Consider the following 18539-nt stretch of genomic DNA (forward strand, 5'->3'; position numbering starts at 1 on the left):
CTTTACTAAAAGGGCTTGTGGTAATGTGGGAGCAAGACCTTCATAACAGACGACAAGAATACAAAGTGAAACAAAAGACTCTTTATTAAACAATGTTGACTCCTGTTACCTCACAGCAGTGGAGTACCAAGGGGGGGAGGACAGTCCGCCCCGGGGGCACGCTCCAAGTGGGTGCACAGTCGGCCACCCTTTCTATTCTGTTGCTGCTGCTTTCCTTAACCAGCAGCAGCGGCAATGATTTTCAAAATCAGGGGTGTCCACAGCCCAGCTTGTTCTCCCTCCAGCAGGTGTTTAGTTTCTGGCCGGCTCCCCTGCAGCAGTTTTTCCGCTCAGACACAACCGTTGGCTCCTTGCGCGATCCACGGCTGCGTTGGAAGCGTTCCCTCTGATGTCTCAACGTCAGAGAGAAGGCTTCCGACGCAGCCGTGGTTTGAATGGAAAACTGGCTGCAGCAAATAACCGGCCAGAAACGCTGTTGCTGCACAGTGCAGGGAAGAGAAATGTTGCTGCTGCACAGGGAAGGGAGGGGGAGACAGGGAAGGGAGGGGAAGATAAATGCTGCTGCTACACAGGGAAGGGGGAGAGAAATGCTGCTGCTACACAGGGAAGTGGTGGGGAGAAATGCTGCTGCTGCACAGGGAAGGGAGGGAGGAGAAAAATGCTGCTGCACAGAGAAGGGGGAGAGAAATGCTGCTGCTGCTGCTGCTGCACAGGGAAGGGGGAGAGAGAAATGCTGCTTCTGTAGTACCCAAATGAGGAGACAGAGGGAAGGAGGGAGAAGGAAGACAAGGGAGTGAAACCAGAGATGCCAAGTCCATGGGAAGGAGGGAAAGAAAAGGAGATACCAGGTCATGGAGGGGGAGGGAGAGATGCCAGGGCTTGAGGGGAGGGAAGGAGTTGGATGCCTGACCAATGAGGGTAAGGGAGAGATGGAAAGGGGAGGCATAAAGTTTCTGGAAGGGGAATAGAAGGAGGGAAGGGGCAGAGAGAAGGTAGACGGTGGATGAAAAGAAGAGAGTGACAAGAAGATTAGAAAAGCATAAACCAGAGAAGACAAAGTAGAAAAAAATTCTATTTATTTATTTTTTTTGTTTTAAGGGACATGCATCGCTGTTTCTGTGGTGTTGCATTGTATGCAGAGTCCAGCTTCTTGGTGGTTCAATTTAATCTTTGTCTACGTATTTCTATTTTATCTCCCCTTTTACACAACGGTAGAGTGTTTTTTAGCATTGGCCATGGTGGTAACAGCTCTGATGGTCAGAATTCTATGAGCATCTGAGCTGTTACCACCGTGGCTAAAAACCACACTACAGTTTTGTAAAAGGGGAGGGGTTAGTTTGTGATTACATATTCCATACTAGGTGAAGGTGTTTTCTGTGTTTTGTGAGTTCGAAAGACATGGTTTTCTGTTAGGATTGACTGTGCAGGATTGATCTGTATTAGTCTGGCTTGTTTAGTTTTACAATGGGTGTATTGATGTTGTACTGCGCACTGCAGTATGTAAGATGCTGCATTTTCCTAGGTACTCATGTGTGACATGTGGATTGTTACTAAAAATCATGTTTTTCATACAGATGGGGGGGGTGTCAAAATATGATGGGCCCCGGGTATCACATATGCTAGGTATGCCACTGCCTCACAGACATAGTAAATCCAGATTAATGTCTCTTGTTCAGAGGCAAACTATGCACAGTCCTCAAACCCTCAGTCCAGTTATCTGTGGGGTTGCACAAACAGAGATCTGGCTCCAGACAGACCTCCTAGACAGGATTTTTGTATAGTCAAAGTTAAAGCTTGATTTACCGTAGCAGGTTTCTAGTGACTTATACATAAGCAGGAAAACTCAAACTCCAGGGCAGCTTCCCTCCTCCCAGAGCCTCTGCCTCAGGCTCACTCCTGGCACCAATTGCCTCAGAGTCTCCCTCCTGGAAGCTTCTACATTCAGCGTCTTTCTCATCTGCTCTGCCAGAAGGTTTTTATTTCCAACTCCCTGTTGAGCCCTATTCCTCTGACCAGACAGCCGAACACAATGTTCTTCAAACACCTGTCCATGGACCTGTGCCGGTCCACAGAAATTTCCTGGCGGTCCACAGGGCCAGCACGTGTATCAGGCCCAAAATAGTGTTCTTCAACTGCCAGTCCACGGTGCGATCAATGCGATGTTATCTTCGAGCCAGCTCCCTCTTTCTAACTGATTCAGTGCACAAAGCCACGGGCAGTGGCTCCTACGGGCATCCTGGAAGGCTTCCAAATGAGGCATGGGACTTGCCAGGTGCAATTAGTACTATTATGGAGGCGGTGTCTGGGGTGGAGATTGGGTAGAGATGGGCAGGATCTGGCCCATAACTTAGCCCAGTGTTCTTCAACCGCTGGTCCACGGACAGATGCCGGTCCAAAGAATAATTCTTTTATTTCTGCCGGTCCATAGGTGTAAAAAAGTTGAAAAACACTGGCCTAACATTTCTTTGCTTATGTTCGTTCTGCTTCAGCCTCTGATTCCTCAAGTTTGCGCCACCTGCTGGATGGTAGCATAACTTCCACATCAGTGAGGATGTATTTCTAGGGATATTATCTACCACTATGCCACTCTCTCCCTCACAGGGCTCCAAAGTTAGATACGTATAGGCATTATTCTATAACATATCACCAAACATTTGGAAATGCCAATGACCTGCCTATGCCCCTCCCAAAGCCACCCCACCTTTTGGGTTACATGTGGGAAAAGTTAGGCCCAATATAGAATAGCGCACAGATGAGATCTGCATGCAACTCTAATTAAGGGCTAGATTCACTAATCCTCCAATCCGTGTGCGATCCATTTCCGTTTGCATGCAGGCCGACGAATTCACTAAAGGCCTGCATGCAAATGGGGACCATCGTTAACACGCCCCCTACCCACGGCCAGGATCACTAGAGAGCGATCCCCGCTCATGCGCACACCCTGACAGAAGTGACAGGAGAAGTAGCCTCCTGTCACAGCTGTCAGGGCTCAGCCCCGATCTCTCCTGCCTGCCCTGCTCTGCCCCGATCTCTCTTGCCTGCTCGCCAGACTCTCCTGCTCTCTTGTTCCCTCTGTTCAGCAGATTCTAACTTGCTTTGGCTCCTACCTCTGTCAGAAATATGACTCATTTCCTCTCACCATTCAGTTTTCCATTACAGTGGACCAAAGTTGTGGAATAATCTTCCTCTCCATATCAGGAACATTTCAACTATTACCAAATTCAAGAAAGCAATCAAAACCGACCTGTTTTCACAGTCTTTCCATTTTAACAGTCCCACCCTTTGTGTGTGTTTTATTCCTTAAATGGATGTACTGTGCTTTGTTACAGTCTTGTAACTTGACCTCTGATGATTGTATATTTTGTATATTTATAATTTGTTTTAGACAATTATGTAAACCGCTGTAAAACCTTTTTTTGGCCATTCAGTGGTATATTAAGTTTTAATAAAGATAAGATGATGAACTGGATTCCCAGGAATCCTTCAGAGATAACAAATATTGCTATTTTTTAGCCTGGTACCTTGCTAAAATTCACAAGTACAGCCCAACCTCCCTTTCTTTGTGTGTAGATAGAAGGGATGCACAGGAATCCCCATCCTCACACATCCAAACAGGTCAGAGGTTGTGGTAAAAGCGGATAACGTAGCTGGTTTTAACAAAGGTTTGGACAAATTCCTGGAGGAAAAGTCCATAGTCTGTTATTAAGACATGGGGGAAGCCTCTGCTTGCCCTGGATAGGTAGCATGGAATGTTGCTACTCTTTGGGTTTTGGCCAGGTACTAGTGACCTGTATTGGCCACTGTGAGAATGGGCTACTGGGCTTGATGGACCATTGGTCTGACCCAGTAAGGCTATTTTTATGTTCATTATACTTTTGGTTCCCATAGACCAATACCAATCTGCCTCTACTGAGATCAGTGTAGAAGAACTATTCTATCGATTTAAAATAATGGTGCTAGGAATTCAGGGAAGGTACTCCTACCGCTGAATTCTCAAGATCCCTATATGCTAATCTGTCAACTACAGAAGGCCATACTGCTTGGAACTGCCCACATCCTTCCCTGAATATCCTACATTCTTGGGAAGATCTCAGAATTTAGAGCACTAAACTCAGCCGTTTATCTGGCAAGCCATGACAAGCAACATAAAAATTTTCATTAGTATTACTACTATTAATATTAGATAATATAGTTTGTCTTATTATTAAATAATATTGGCTTGATAGAAAATAGATAAGCCCAAAATTTTCTGGAATTTCAACATATAAACTAGCAAGCACTTGCCACACAATATACCTGATATCATTGTGGTTGAATAGAAGACCCAATTTTTGGTGTTTTTTGTGTGTAACAGAAACTGTCTCCTTTGCCTTTGGCCGCCTTCAAGGTTATTTTGCCACTTCAGACAAGGTACTTCAGAGCACAGTGCTTAATGATGCTCTACCTTGGTCAGACCACAGTCCAGTTAATATCCTCTCCATTAATCTCTTCAGTAATTAAACTGCACATTCTTATATGAGACAGGAGCCCGTCAGAATGATCCCAAGGTCAATTCACAGTCACTCATCTTGGCTTTTATTACCAGAGGACAAGTTTACCAGTCTGATGATCCAATATGACCTTTTCTAGTCCAGGAATCCAAAATGCAAAACTGCACCCTGGCCATGAAATTATTTTGAATCATTAAAAGGCAATTCTATAAGTTGGCATCTACATCTGGGCACCAATAGTGTGCCTAGTTTATTGAATAATCGTTCTTATATGTGCCAATAATTGGCAGTTATGAGCAGTGATGTAGTAAGGGGGGTGGGGGCGGACCACCTCAGGTGCTATCTTGGTGCGATGCGCCAACACCTCTCCACCCCCCACCCACCCCCACTCACACCCTCTCTTCCCTGAACCCGTACCTCTTTACATCTTCGCCAGTACAAGCAACTACTATGGCCTGCTGCTCTCATCAGCCTGGCTCCCTCAGAAATCACTTCCAGGTCACGAGGTCAGGAAGTGACATCAGAGGGAAAGCCAATGCCAGCAAGAGCAGCAGGCTGGAGAAGCTGCTAGCGCTGGCGAAGAGAGGGTGTGAGTGTGGCATGGGCGGATTGGAAGGAGCGGTGATAGCATGGAAGAAGCAGTGAGGATGGAGAAGAGGTGCAGGGGCACCTCCTACCCTCACTATGCCACTAGTTATGAGCATAAATGTTACATGCTATTTTATAAACAGTGCGCCTAAATTGTTTAGTGTGCAATTATCAGGGGATGTACTTGTGGGCAGAGTATGAATGATACTCTGGTATTGGTTGATAACCACAGCTCAGGAGAGTGATGGTGTCTGAGGATCTCAAGGTGATGAAACAATGCAGCAAGGTGCTTGTCATGGCCAAAAGAATGCTGAGATGCTTAGAGAGGGGGTATAACCAGCAGAAGAAAGGAGGTGTTGATGCCCCTGTACAAGTCATTGGAGTACTGTATTCAGTTTTGGAGGTCACATCTTGCGTCACAAGATGTATGAGGAGAGATCTGATGACCTGAAGATGTACAAAAACCCCCCCCAAAAAAACACCATGAACACCTTCTCTCTCACCAAGCAGTCCTATGGGGCAAAGACCTAGACCAACTGCTTTCGCCCACTACATACGGGGAATTCAGGAAACGCCTAAAAACATACCTGTTCCAGAAATACCTAAACAACTGACCCGCTCTCCCTCTCCCTCCCCCCTCCCTATTCCACCTGAACTTATAGCACTATTATAAATATAATCTGTTATCTTCATCTTATCGTAACTTTACATTGCTATTTATCCCCAACAGGTCCTGTCGGACATTACCTACTAAAATGTACATATTACATTTTCGCTCAGCAAATTGTATTTCTATACTATTGCCTCCTGAGGTCTCTGAGCTGTGTATTTCCTCTGAATATCTACTTATTGTATTTCGCTGAATGTCCAGCACTCTTGATTGTAAACCGCCTAGAAGTCGCAAGATTGTGGTGGTATAGAAGAATAAAATAATTATTATTATTATTATTACACCATGAAGGAAAGGAGAAACAAGAGTGATATGATACAGGCATTCAAACATTTTTCAGAGGAGGTCAATTTAGATTTACAGGGGGGCCGACTCAGGAATAACATCAGGCAGTACTTTTTCACAGGTAGGGTGGTAGATGCCTGGAATGCCTCCCGTGGGAGGTGGTAAGATGAAACTGGTAATAGAATTCAATAATGCCTGAGATAAACATAAAGGAATCCTGAATAGAAGTAATGGAACCAAACAAGCTTAGTGGTGATTAGATGGCATCACAAGTAATTGAGAACCAAAGCCAGAGCTGGGCAGACTTCTACAGTCTGTGTTCTGATTGTGGCTGAACAGATAGGCCAGTGCCAGGAAGACTTTACAATCTGTTCCCTGAAAATGGCAAGGACAAATCAAATAAGCATATTGTATGTAGTATCACATTGCATGTTGAGTTTATCTTGTAGAAAAGACTGGATGCCATCATCTAATATGTCACCAAGCGCCTTGCACAACTTATAGAATTCTATCAGTTGCATGCATTGCACTATGTGTTTAGACATGCCCATTTATGCCAGTCACTGACTTGTTCTAAGTAGGCGTGCCAATGTGGCATTGGACTAATATTCTATGGTGGCTTAGGCACACCCTTGCATCATTACAGAATTGGCACTACATGCACCCTTTTATTGCACTTAAAATGAGATATTAGAATGCTTTTATTTATGATAGTGTTTATATGTTAGGTCATATGTTTATCTATGCTTATGTGTGCTTGTTGCAACCCGCATAGATTTTGGGAATATGTGGGATATAAATATTTAAAATAAAAATAAATACATAAAGATGCCATTTAAAGAATTTCCATCTTAGAGTTTGAGGACTCATTCTGCTGAAGGAGCTTTGGCTCACTGGCTCTGTGACAAATGGGTTGAAGGAAATCAGTGCACTGTAGTTCTCTACCTGGTCTTAACATCAGAATTTTGCATTAAAAGCTGGTTTAGGTCATAATGCCCAAGGTGTTCAATGATCATTTATTCATATAAACAAATTATCCATGAAACTTTAGCACAGCTTGAAAGATCCAGCACTGAAGGGTGTTGCAGATCACAGATGTAGACAGCTGGGTTAAATAGAAAAATCCACTGAACTTTACTTCTCATGCAATGGTTTGAATAAACATCAATTCAATCCTTAGTTTTCTTAAATAAACAAAAGCAACAATCTTTATTTTATTTTTCTTTCCAGCTTATGATTTATCTTTAATCTTATCTATTGTTTTGCCTTTTGTCTTTGTTTTGTTCTATTTCTATCATTTAAATTTCTCCAGAATTCTACTGTTCAACGGTTCCCCTTCTGCTTCTATTCCTTTCTCTTCTCTATTCTACCTTCCAAAGTATTTAGATCAATGCTGTCTTGTTAAAATGTTTATTTTATTTTTATTTTTCCTCTAACTCTACTTTTCACTTCTCTATTACCCTCCAGGTACTTTAGTTAGATTGTGAGCCTTCGGGACAGTAAGGGAATTTTTCAAGTACCTTTCTTATTTCTAATCTTAATGTATATTTTCTGTAAACCGCTTAGAACCTAACGGATGTAGCGGTATATAAGAAATAAATTACATTACATTTATAGTTACCAACCTGGAAATTAATTAAAAATGTTAAGTAAATTCCATGGGGCTGGTAGGAACAGTGGAGGCCACAGGGGCCATGGCCTCCCTAAAGTTTGGCGGTCGCCAGTTGGTTATGGCTTACTCTCCAACCACCCTCCCCCTCCCAGTGCTCTGTTTTAAATCTTTTGGCAGCCACAACACAGCGTCAAGGAGCAGGCGTGCCCCGGAACCCTTCTTTCTACTTCCAGGGGCAAGCCTGCTCATTGAAGCTGCCTGAAGATTTAAAAGTACAGCGCCGGGAGGAGGTAAGTGGGGAAGTCATGAGCTGGTGAGAAGTTGTGCCAAAGGATTCTGCTGGCTAGGGCAGAGCTTTTGCGCCCTCCCCCCTCCCCCCCAACAAAACAGTGTTCTGCTGCCTATGGTCATAAATAAGGCTCCTAACTTTGTGACCTGTTTTCAAATGAAAACTAATCATAGCTAAGAGCTTAAAAGTTATCAGGTCAACACTGAGCCAGTGGAATTTGGTGTGTTTATAATTGAAAACTGTTGCTAACTAATTTAGACCAGAATTGTCAGTGGCAGGCCATGCACAAGCACCCATAATGAATAGCCATTTCAATGGCAGGGCAGTACCCAGAAGTTATGCAGGAACAGCCAATGTTCAGTGCCATACCTGCAAAGCTAACTGGACAAAGATTGGATTGCTATTTATGCATTCCTATTTGCACAGTTAGCTATACAGGCACTGTTGCAAGAATTCTCCACCAATATAATATATCACTCTGAACAACGTAATGTTCTAACTCCGCCCTTAGGTGCCCAGGAATAATAATAATTGTACAAATATTTCCAATCAAATATTGTTTATTAAAATGTAACAGAAATCTTGTTTCAAAACACATTTGTACAATGGAGACGCATTTACAATCAGGCGTGTTAAAAGGCACCTCTCCTGAAACATATGATCTCAAAGAGCCTATTCTGGGTTGTTCATTTATATACTTTTTCAATAACCAAATATTACATCACTCCAGTCTACCAATCATCAGCCAGCCTTTTAGCTCTTATAAATACCAGGCAGAAAAGTTTTACAAATTATATATTTGTTCACAGCAATTTCTGAATATGCATAAAACATTATAATATACCCAAAAACTTTGAATCAAAACAGCTTTCTGACCCTTCAGGAACTCATGTTGTGTTTGAGCCACCCTTAATGAAAATTCCTATACCAGAGGTCAAACTAGCTGACCGTATACCCTGGGCCTCTAGAGGGTTTCCATGGTAGACATTCCTTCAGCCTTTACTTAACAAGCTCCACATGTTGCTCTCAGGCCTTCTTAAAGTTTTTTATTATTATTATTTTATTTATAAGTTTTCAGTTTATACAAGCAAGATAAACTTGTGCTCTTAAAGTTTTTTGAATCTTATAAATGTAAAAAGTTTGAAATTAAATACAAATCATTCCATCTCATATATTCTCACACATTCTAACACATATAGGGATCCCTTCACTCATTTACTACACATCATATTTCATCTATACGATAATTATTATCCAAGTACATTTAAGAGAAAAAGTAATGGAATGTAAAATCAGATATTCGATGAGCTAACCAGTTCAGGAACATCTGTTATCAATCAAGTCCTGAGGTTTCTCCTGCTCAGACAAAGAACACTAGAAACCCAGGTGCTTTTAGACAGGAATCCTTCAGTATTTTAGACAAAGACACAAAGAAAGAAAGAAAGATGGAGGCAGATTAATACCTCTATAAGTGTGTTATGTAGATATATATATACCTGATTTCCTCTATGGTCTTGCTTTACCTAGTAATTCACATAAATACTGAATTCCCATTTTCCTACGCTATACATCGTTTTCCTGGTATTTTGTTAATTATCCTGACTTTTCAAAGTTTTAAATGTGTTTACATATAAGACCTTCTGGTCAGGACTTAGAAAGGTCTCTGCCATGCCCTGCTATTTCTTCTGTTCGGTTTGTGCTTACCAGGCCCTCCTCAACTCGTAAAGAAAGGAATATATTTATTTCTGCTGGTTAAAATAGATGTTAATTTGGAGAATGCACTGCCTATTTACAGCTAGCTCTGTTTAATATTAAAGATCAGAAACTTAGAGCATTTAAAGACAAACTAAAATTTTATTTTTACAGAGCAAAATTTATTTATACGATTAGGCATGCAAGCAGTAAATTTTAGTCATAATTTAGGGATCTTCACACAAGGGAAATGTGCCACAAGATACAATATCGTTAAAGAAGCAGAATGATTAATTTAAGCTGGATTAAAAGTAATTTACTATGATGCAGAGCCTTGCTGGTTGAATTCTTCAGTTGTAGCAGATGACAGGGTGAGTTCATGGCATCTTGATTACAGAGGAGAGAGAGCATAGCATGGTGCTCCTAGCCATGATCCCAGAGAGAGAGAGCCTAGGTGAATTTTCCTCTTCTATGGGTTCTGGGAGTTTGAAGTCTCATCCAATTACCGTGCCTGATTGAATTTTAATAGTATTTGTCTGGAAAGTTTTAGTTGCTTTTGTTTTATCTCAGTCTTGAATGGCTTAGGCTCTGTGTCTTTTGTTCTGGAGGTTCAGGTCCTCAACCTTCATTACTAACCATTGTACATGTAGACTGAGGGAAGTATCTTGCAGAAAAAAGTTCTGTTTAACAGTGATACCAAACTAGCTGTCTTTTGTCTTCACTGAATAGGTGCTTAACTCCTTTGTTTCAGGTTTACAGCAGATGGCTAGCTAGAGCCTCTTAGAACCACATTTTGGTTCAGGTAATAATTTTATAATTCTATAATTGCTAAATCCTGCAAAAATTATTCATTTTATGCTACAGCACCAGTACCAAATATCAGTGGTTCCCACTTTCCATAGCAGCATATCGGCCAATATTCAGCTAGCAGTGGACAGTAGGTTTTGTTTGTTTGTTTGTTATTTCTCAATTTCCAGAGTTAAAACTGGAAATGCAATGCTGGACCCTGTGCAGGCTTCAGCATTCATTTTCTGTTTTGTTTTTCAAAAACAGCTAGTGCATGACCAGTTAAGTTAATATTCAGACTAATGCCATCCTGCTTATGTTTTAAACCTGGCTAGTTAGCTCTGAATATCGACTCCGCACCCTAGTCCACCCCTAGAACCACCCCCTCCCCAACATAGCTGACTAACTTCTGCTCTAACTAGTCATTTTCAGTGATGATAACTAACTAGTCATTTTTAGTGATGATGACTAGTTAAGTGCTTCTGAAAATGACCAGATAACTGCAACTGAGTTAACTGGTTAACGGCCATTTCCATCTGATTAACTTACTTTGAATATGGCAAATAAAGACTTCCGTGGTCTAGCCCAGGGGTGGGCAACTCCGGTCCTCGAGGAATCCAGTTGGTTTTCAGGATTTCCCCAATGAATATGCAATGAAAGCAGTGCATGCAAATAGATCTCATGCATATTCATTGGGGAAATCCTGAAAACCCAACTGGATTCCGGCCCTCGAGGACCAGAGTTGACCACCTCCTGGCCTAGCCAGTCTCCCCAACAGTCACATTCATTATCAAATTCCCAACTCTGCCAAGACTCTGCATCCAGACAACCTTGGGACTACCCATTCTACTTCACTTAGGATTTTGTAGAGTTCAATCATATCACCCCTCAGCTGTCTCTTTTCCAAGCTGAAGAGCCCTAACCTCTTTAGCCTTTCCTCATACGAGAGGAGGTCCAACCCTTTATCATAATTTTTGAGAGAGTAAAAAATTGATTCACTTTTACCCATTCTACATCACTCAGGATTTTGTAGACTTCAATCATATCCCCATTAGCCATCTCTTTCCATGCAGAAGAGCCTTATCTTCCTTATCCTTTCCTCATATGATAGAAGTTCCATCCTGTTTATTGTTTTGGATGCTCTTCTTTGAATCTCTTCTAATTCCACTATATCCTTTTTGACATAAGGCGACCAGAACTGAATGCAATACTCAAGGTGAGGTCACACCATTGAGTGATACAGAAGCATTATAACATTCTCAGTCTTGTTTACCATCCCTTTTCTAATAATTCCTAGCATCTCGTTTGCTTTCTTCGCCGCTGTTGCACATTGGGTAGAAGATTTCAGTGTATTGTCCACGATGACACCCAGATGTTTTTCTTGAGCGCTGATGCCCAAGGTGGACCCTAGCATCTGGTAACTATAATTTGGATTATTCTTCACAATCTGCATCACTTTGCATTTGTCCACATTAAGGCCCTGATTCTATAAACTGCATCCTGATTTAGGCAGCAGTAGATGTCCTACCGCTGTCTAACCAGCCAATCAGGATGCATGTTTTTAGAAAAAAAAAAAGCTCCCGAGGCAGGCCACCTACATTGGAGGTGCCCCCCGGGAGCCTAAGGAGGCCTGCATGCCCGCCTAAGCTCGCCTAAGGTATCTCAGAATCATAGAGGAGGAGGAGGAGCAAAGGAGGCTGCAGGGAGAGCCTCAGAGGAAGCAGTGTTTGCCTCCCCAGCTGAACTCTGATGAGCTGGGAAAAGGTGGACATTTCAGATGAGCCTTATCCTACATCTGAGAGGCAGCTAGAAGGCTGGGAACCCATAGACATTGGTGTGCCGTTTATTCCTGAAGGGAGACTGGAGCAATGGTCACAAGTTGAGAACGGTTGTGAATGTTTTTCTATTATTTTTTTCTTACCTTTTTGCCTGAAAGTTTTGGACTCTGCTTGTTTTGTATCCTGAATAGTTTGGACTTCCCAGAGCTAGGCTCTGAAGAATTTAATTGCATGAACTTATGTCTTGAACTGTTTAACATTGCATGCTAAGTGTGTTCTTCTAAGCCCAGCTGGAGGCTAATTAGCTGGAGATAAGATATTGCAGGCTGAACTAGGAAACCTAAGACACTGTGAACTCCGTTTGAATGAGTTTCCTACTGCAGGCATTTTTTTTTTTTTAAGTTCAATGTTTTTATTGATGAAAACATGAATGGAGTCAGGACAAATAATGAGTGAACAAATCAAAGAAGTCAATCATAACAAGTTAACAAAACAAGATAGATGACAATCTCTATCAACTAACATGTTAAAAGTGAAGTAAAAGTACACCAAAATGTGACGTAGAAGAAACCTTCCACTAGGAATCACAAAATTCTAACAATGGTGACCAAACTCTGTCATGTACATTTGAATGACCACTTTTTATAGCATAAACATGCTCAAATTTAGCGATAGAACACACATTGTGCCACCATAGGTTATAAGAAAAACTATAGCTGTTTTTCCAGTGGGATAGTATGGTTTTAAGTGTAATAAGTAATTTACCCTGATCTTTATGCAGTGTGTGTGACAAACCATGTTGACCATAAATGACAATAGCTAATGAAATACCATCTTTGATTTCTAAAATGGAATTGTGGACCAGACTCTCTTCCAGAAATCCAGAATTGGAAGGCAATTGAATATCATGTGGTCCAGAGTGCTTATGTCAGATTTACAAGACCAGCAGCAATTAGACTTGGCCTCTGGAAGCTTGGATAGCTTATAAGGGGTCCAAAATGCTCTATTCAACAAAAAAATAGGCGGATTGGGACACTGCAGCAGAGTGTAGAGAATGTGTTATTTCGATCCAAACGTTTCCCCAATCTTGTGGCTCAATATGACGTCCAGTACCCTTTATCCAAATATCCTGTAGAGCAGGGGATCCAACAAACTTTTCCTCAACGATGAGATTGTACCATGTAGCAGCTTTACCCTTTTGTTTGAGTGCAACTTGGTTTAGTAGTGTAAGCATGGTAGGCTGCTTCTTTTGGATTGTATGAAGCTTAAGGTGAGCCTTAATTGAGTGGCAAAGTTGCAGCCATTTATAATGTTGTAAATCTGGTAACCATCAATGTAGTGGGTCATCAAGAAAGCATTCATACCAGTACATCAAGAGAATTGTAGCAACGGGAATTCAGATTTTGACCTCAGAGTTTAAAGTACTCATCTGGTCTGTCATTCGTCATTAATCCCTGCTGATATTCTAATATTTTCAACATTTTATATACTTTTTGTAATCTTTTTGTTTTACTTATTATTATTTTCAATAGTATAATATTTAGATCACTTAGCTTCTTTAGCGAGTATGCATTCTGTGATCTACTGGTTCACCAGTGCTGTCCCAGCATTAGAGTAAATGTTCCCCCATGCCAACGCGTTTCGCTTAACTTTATCAAGGCTGGGGAGTCTGCGGGAACATAAAGCACAAAGAAAACCCATTAATGTACAATAATAATTGCTAAATGCAAAATATTAAAAAATTAGCACAACTTACCATAGTTTTAACTTTCATACTAACACGCCGGTAATAACCAAAAGATGGCCGCGGCGTGCGCCCCACAATATAAATACACTCATCCCTTGACGTCACCTCCAATAAGGAGCGAACAGCTGAGCAGTACAAAGCTGTCAGAATACTAACAGGCTAGTTAGACGTCAGCCTGAGCTAGCCAATCAGAGGCTTCATTCAATCCCTCCAGAGCCATAGAACCTAGCATGAACATCCAGCGCAATTCTTTTAAATTGAGATTCCTCTCTATATTTCCACCCTCCCACCCTACATAGACAGAGTCCAGTACCCTCCACCTCAGGTCATCCAGAGTATGGCCACATAATTGCCAGTGTCGGATCAGAGGGGACGTTTCATTTTTAGTATGGACACGCGATTTATGCTCTGTCAACCGTGTTTTTATAGATCTCAGTGTTCTACCTACATACAATTTAGGACAGGGACACTGGATCAGATAGATGACATGGTCAGAGTTGCAGTTAGTTTTAGTTTTTGAACGATAGGACTCACCCGTACAAGGGTGGATCCATATTTCACCTGACATAGTGTAAGGGCACCACTGACATTTCCCACAAGGTAAGTGGCACCCTACAATTTTAGGTCTCGGGTCCCTGAGCAGATTGTGATTTACATACTCCCCAATGTTTTTCCTACGTTTATATGAAAAAATAGGGCGCTCAGCTAAAGTAGGATTGGCCAATCTGGCTATGTGCCAATATTTCATAACCAGTTGAGTGATATGATGAGACAGACGAGAGAATTGTTGAACAAAAGCCACCCCCTCAGATTCAGAACATTTCTGTTTTTCAAGAAGTAGCCATTCTCGATGAGCATATTTAGCTTGAGTGTATGCTTTTTTTACTACTTCCCGGGGATAGCCTCGCTGAAAAAAACGTCCCTTCATTATTTTGGCCTGAGCCCGAAATTCATCTAGGAAGTAGCAAATACGCCGCAGTCGCAAGAATTGACTAATGGGAAGACTTCTTCTGAGACCAATGGGATGGAAGCTGTGGTATCGAAGCAAACTGTTCCTATCAGTTTGCTTTCGATATATGGTCGTTAGTAATTTACCTTGCTTCTTTATAATTTTTATGTCCAAGAAAGCAATTTCACAATTATTAAGTGGCATTAAATTGTATATTAGTGTTCAGTTTGTATATGGTCATCTTCTGAAGCTGATCTCCATCGATTTATTGCAGATTTAAACAAACTATTTTCAAAATATAACATTATGGAAGAGGTTTCTGGACGATATTTTTTTCTTGTGGGAGGGTTCTGAAAGTCTCTTGGTTGATTTCTTAAACTGGATCAACACTAGAAATCCCCATCTTCAATTTACCCCTTCTTATAGTTTAGATAGGGTAGAGTTTCTTGACTTACTTATAATAAAAGAAGAATCTCGGCTGAAAACAAAACTTTTCAGAAAATCAGTGGCGAAGAACACGTTATTGCACTTCTCCAGTCACCATCCATACCATTTAAAATTTAATTTACCGGTGAGTCAATTTTTAAGGCTCCGAAGAGTATCATCAGATTTATATGATTTCATGGAATCGGCGGAAGAGTTGAAACTCCGGTTTAAAACTAGAGGATATCTTGCAAAATCTATCAAACAAGCGTTCACAAGAGCCAAATATGCAAATAGAGAACTTTTGATATCTGAAAGGGAGCCTGAAGAACAAAATGAAAGATTAATCTGTGTGCTGCCATATTCTGAGGCGGCAAAAGAGCTCATTGCTAATATAAGAAAATACTGGCATGTTCTGCAAACGCATGAAATATTTAGAGAAATTCCTATGTTTGCCTTTAAGAGAGGAAAAACTATTGGGCAAGTTCTAATCCAACAGAAATTAGGGAACTATAGAATAAATCAGACAGGATATCACACGAGTTGTGGGCACTGCCAATGGTGTTCCATGACCATCATGGGCACCACATGGAAAGACCCTCAAACGGGGAAAGAAATTACAGCAAATACTAATACAACTTGTCAGTCAACTCACGTTGTATATATCATAGTATGTCCGTGCAGTCTTGTATATGTGGGTCGTACTTCTAGACCCATACATATAAGACTGAATGAACACAAATCACGTATAAAAACAAAAAATATACAAGCTCCAATGGTAGAACATTTTTTACAACATCAACACACTATAGAGCAAATACAATGGCGTATAATTGAAAAGGTAGAATGGGGACGGGAGGGAGGCAATATTGAAGAATTTTTGAATTATAAAGAACAGCGTTGGATCCATACCCTAAATACAGTGACCCCACATGGCTTAAATGCCGAACTAGAGTGGGGTTCTTTGCTGTAACATTCTTATGAATTAGTAAACATCAAAGTGAGGAGGTAGCCGAAACTTAGGCTTTTCTTCTTAAATTTGAATAGTTTAGTATCGGCAAACCCGGATGACGCGTTAGCAACGTAATGACGCAGTCACGTTCAAGGAGGGTCCCGGTCTCTTTAAAACCTTAGCAGAAACGCCGCCGCCATATCTGTAGGACAGAGTGGTCGCAGGTTTGGCGGTGAAAACTATAGGTAAGCAAATAGGTAGGACAGCTTAGAAAGAAATGTACTGTTCTAAGTTCTGTCTCTATTTTTCCAAATAGTAGTTGATAGCTTTTGTTTTATTTCTAGGGGTAAAGCCTTGATAAAGCTCAAGGAGCGAAACATGTCGGTGTGATGTTTCCCCTAGCCAGAGACCACAAGTTAAAGCTAAGTACTTAAAATAATTTATTATAAAAATAGATATATAAAAAACAAAATATTACAAAAGCAAATATATAATCATATGAGATTGATATTAAATAAAGGGAACCAATGAGGAGCTGGCACATAAAGCTTAGAGCTATGAAATCTATTTGAGCTCTGAGTGGTGGCGCTGAGGATCCCATAAAATATCAATAGACTAAGGGATGCAACAAAGCTGATAGAAAGTTACACTATCAGGTGAGAAGTGTTTGTGAATCATAGCTCCCTGAAAGAATATAAGTTGTGCATTCGAGGACATATACAAAATATGTCATCAAGAAAACGTTTCCAAATTACCATGTGGTCAAACAAGGGCATCTGATATATCAATTCTTCCTCCATATTTGCCATAAAAAGAGTGGCTAAAGACGGGGCCAAAGAAGCCCCCATCGCAATGCCCTGACATTGTAGAAAAAACTCACCATGGAATTGAAAGTAACTACAGGTAAGTACCAAAGTAGCCATCTCCATCAAAATTTCAATTGATAAATGCGGATGAATAGTTTGTTTGGAAAATATTGTCCTGAGCAGATTTAAGGCTTGGTCCACAGGAATCATGGTATATAACGCCGTAACGTCAAAGGTAACCAACAGCCAGCTATATTGATGTTTAAATTTGAATGTTGAGATTCTATACTCGAATTATGTAAATCTGGTAAGCCATGAGTCTCCTGTAGTTGATGAAACAGAATCTAGGCATTGTTGTCATAAAAGTGTTACAGAGGCCAGATACCTAAAGTCCGCCATATGGGCCAGTTAATTGTTCCCTTGAATCAGAATTTTAGGATTATTCCAAACACAAAAGTGAGTAGACTCCATCCATCGCACTTCCATGAAGCTGTCCAATTCCTAGATGGCCAATCTACTGGACCGAGTAGGCTCTCTAAGTTTTTTAGAGGCCGTGCTGTTCACAAAGGCAGTTGAGCGTAGATCACAATTACCCATGAAATACTGTTCAAAAAGCAGCCAAGGGGGTGGTGTCGTGTGTGGATAATCAGTTAACCAGCAAGAACCGTGTCTCATAATGAATGCAGTATGATAATCATGAAAACTGGAGAACCGGACACCACCAGTATAAGGATTCCCTTTGAGTTTCTTCAAACTTATGCAAGGGGTGGAGTTGTTCCATAGGAATTTGGACAATATCGAGTCAATGTTTTTATATGTCAAAGGCGGTAGATACACAGATAACATACTAAGTACATGTTAATCACTGGTGCCACCATCATTGTAATGCTACTTAGCCTACCCCACCATGATAATCTCATTGGAGACCATCTAGAGGTCAGTTTAAGGACTGTGTCAAGAACATATTCAGTATTATACTTCACAGTTTGGGCGATAGTGGTTCCAAAGTATAGCCCCAAGTATTTCAACTTATTACCAGACCAATGAAGGCCAAGGTCAGAAATACAATTCTGGACAGTTCAACACCATGATTTCAGTCTTAGTATGGTTAAGTGTATAACCAGAAATGTTTGAGTATTGCAAAATCAGGATCAAGATAAGTTTGATGGAATCAGGGGTCGCGTACAATAGAATATCATCAGCATAAGCTGAGACATGCATTTCCATTTCATCACACTTAGCTCCAGCAATATGTGGATGCGATCAAAGTGCAATAAGCAGGGGTTCCAGCGCAATATTAAACAGTAGTGATTGGCCTCTCTCTAGTATTACTGCAGGCATTTCTGTGTGAAAGATTTAAACTGTTTGACAAAGCTCTCCTAAGGTTTTGCTCTTAATGGGGAGAATCTGTCTAAGACTCTCTGGAGCACTTTCTTTTTGTTTTGGTAAAGCTTTATTTTCCTACAACAAGC

The 18539-nt window shown here is 41.0% G+C and overlaps 1 protein-coding gene across 1 annotated transcript in view; it reads left to right on the forward strand.

Annotated features, from left to right (window-relative positions):
* LOC117368540 (whirlin-like) overlaps positions 1-18539 on the forward strand; it is a 412097-nt gene that overhangs the window by 26311 nt on the left and 367247 nt on the right. The window lies entirely within an intron of this gene.

The sequence above is a fragment of the Geotrypetes seraphini genome, chromosome 10 (genome assembly GCF_902459505.1).
Source record: "Geotrypetes seraphini chromosome 10, aGeoSer1.1, whole genome shotgun sequence".
In the NCBI taxonomy this organism is placed as follows: Eukaryota; Metazoa; Chordata; class Amphibia; order Gymnophiona; family Dermophiidae; genus Geotrypetes; species Geotrypetes seraphini.